The sequence below is a fragment of the Tarenaya hassleriana genome, unplaced genomic scaffold (genome assembly GCF_000463585.1).
Source record: "Tarenaya hassleriana unplaced genomic scaffold, ASM46358v1 Cleome136, whole genome shotgun sequence".
Taxonomy (NCBI): Eukaryota; Viridiplantae; Streptophyta; class Magnoliopsida; order Brassicales; family Cleomaceae; genus Tarenaya; species Tarenaya hassleriana.
Window position 1 is genome coordinate 114341 of NW_010964159.1, and position 3077 is coordinate 117417.

The following is a 3077-nucleotide window of genomic DNA, read 5'->3' on the forward strand; positions in this document are numbered from 1 at the left end:
TTGATCAGAAATAATACTTGGTATTTTCTTTTAGTTTCTCTCTCGAATTCTCTTGTTCCATTAGCAAGAAATCGAGTTTCGTTCGTGTTGTTGACTGAGAGCGATTCTCTTTCAATTTACCGAGCATTTGTGACGATATCAAAGAGTCCATCCATCCCTCTTTGTGGTGTCACCAATCCACCTTATTCATCTTTGTTTGAAGTATAATCGAGACGCATTTGGCCTGGTTTACTTCGTCATTTATCTTAAGGAGACCTCGGTGAGACGCTTTCGAGCCTACCGAACTTCATTCACGAACGACTATTATAGTCTTGGTCCCGTGCTTGTATCATTTTTGGTATCAGAGCCTGGTTCAAGGCCACACGCAAGGTAACACTGTTGATTCGATTTTATTCTTGTTATTTTGATTTGTGTGTGTTTGTGCAAGAAAAATGGCTGAGAACGCAGAGAACACTCAAACTGCGATCCTACAAGTCATGCAACGTCTAGAGGAGCGTTTAACGCGTTTAGAGGAGGCACCACGAAGAATGCAACCTGTTAGGTTCAATATGCGCCCCAATAACGCAAATCCAGACCCGGATCCACCTGATGCACAACAAAGACCGAGAAGAATGCAAAATCCAAGGGCTCCTCTTGAAGAGGATGAAGATTCTGATCATTCTACTCAGAACCGACGGAGGAGGAATGTTCAAAACCAAAGGTATGTTGATGAAAGTGATGAGGAGGATGTACCTAGAAGGCAACCACGAGTTCAAAGACACCAAGGTACAGATTTGAAACTCAAACCTCATACTTTTGTTGGAAAAGTTAATCCTGAAGCTTATCTCGATTGGGAGAGGCGGATGGAAAATATTTTCGATTGCTATACATATACCGAACAGAGGAAGGTTCAATACACGGCGGCTCAACTCACGGACAATACACTCACATGGTGGGACCGAGAAACAGCCGAAAGAAGACGTTCTCACTATGATCCAATAATCTCCTGGAGAGAAATGAAACATCTCATGAGAAAGAGGTATGTTCCACCACATTTCCATCGGGATTTACATAGACGATATCGTAAGTTGGCGCAGGGGAACAGATCGGTTGAAGACTACTTTGAGGAGTTTGAGCATCTTCGGAATCGATTAGGGATAGAAGAGGATGATGAGACTGTTATTGCTCAATTCCTAGACGGACTACAAGAACGCATCGCGAGAAAGGTAGAGAGACAAGTCTACCATGACATTCATGATCTTTTACATCTTTCTGTCGAAATAGAACAACAAATACACAAGAAGCAAGCTAGGACAAACCGAATCAGAATGCCTAGCAATGTGTACGAGAGCAAAGGACACAACATGCCCACCTCAAAACCTGTCCAGGAGGATCCAAAGAACAAAGGAAAGGGGATTGCAACATCCAAAGGCGAAACTTCTGTAAGTAACAAATCTAACACTCCGAGCCACGAGATTCTTTGTTACAAGTGCAGGGGTCGAGGACATTATGCTCGTGATTGTCCAAACAAGCGTGTAATGGTCATTACCGATGCTGGAGATTATGATTCTTTGGATGAGGAAGAGGCTGAAAATCTGGAAGAAGAAGTTGAGTATCCGGACAGCGGGGAGCTACTTGTCACACGGCGAGTCTTGAGCACCATGACTACCCCAGAAGAAACCGCACAACGTGAAACCATTTTCCACAGCCAATGTACCGTGAAGAAAAGGTATGTGGGTTAATCATAGATAGCGGTTCCTACACTAATGTTGCTAGTGTTTACATGGTGAAGAAGCTTGTTGGGTTTCCTGGGATCTCATGAGCGAATCTAATTCCTAAGAGATCGATTTTAGGGTTTGCGCAGCGGATATAAAATAAAAATTTTAATGAAACCCTAGAACCATGCTACTATTGAATCATAGAAACGTTAGAACGCTTACCTCAATCGATCCGGGACCTGTATCAATTGATCTGTTCGTCCGATCACTCACGTGACGATCCTCGTGCCTCTTCCCGGCGTTGCACTATGTATTTTTGGTGATTCCGTGTCATCTCTATTTAATTATTTATTTTTAAATAATTAAATATTTAATTCGGGTTTCGGGGTGTTACAAATCCTCCCCCCTTAAAATGAATTCGTCCTCGAATTCCAGAACCGCAGAATCTCATCACCAAAAACACATTCCATAACGTCACGACATCTAGAGCTTAAGTCTGATACAACCGAATGTCATATAAAAGGAGTTCGTACAATGCTCAAGTAAAAAGGTGCGGATAACTACTACGCATCTCTGCCTCGGGTTCCCAGGTCATGTCAGAGACCCCTTGGCTTCGCCACAAGACCTTCACGAGTGGCACCTCCTTCGTCCGCAATTTCTTGATCTTCCGGTCCACGATCTGGAGCGGCTCGTCACGGAAACGCGTAGCCTCCGTAAACTCCAACTCCTGTGGCTGTAGTACGTGAGAAGGGTCCGCTACGTACCTCCGCAGCATCGACACGTGGAACACGTCATGGACGTTGCCCAACTCCGGCGGCAATCCAAGGCGGTATGCCACAGCTCCCACTCTCGCGATCACGGGATAAGGTCCGATGTACCGCGGCTTCAGCTTCCCGCTCTGTCCGAACCTTGCATGACCCCGCATCGCCTGTACTCGGAGAAAGGCATAATCTCCGACCTCAAGCGCGAAGTCTCGTCTCCGCTGATCGGCATACGACTTCTGCCGATCCTGCGCCGTCTTCAGGTGGGCGCGAATCCTCCGTATCACCTCTGTGGTCTCCTCCACAATCTCCGGCCCGAACTCTCGGCGCTCGCCAATCTCCGTCCAGCACAACGGTGTCTTGCACGGTCGCCCGTACAAGGCCTCGTATGGAGATACTCCGATACTCGTGTGATGACTGTTGTTGTACGCAAACTCGCACAACGTCATGTACTGATCCCACGGAGCTCTCCACTCCAGTATACAAGCTCTGAGTATGTCCTCCAAAGTCTGTATAGTCCGCTCCGACTGACCGTCTGTCTGAGGATGATAGGCCGTACTCATCTTGAGCTTCGTCCCCAGCGCCTCCTGAATCGCCTTCCACAAACGGGATGTAAATC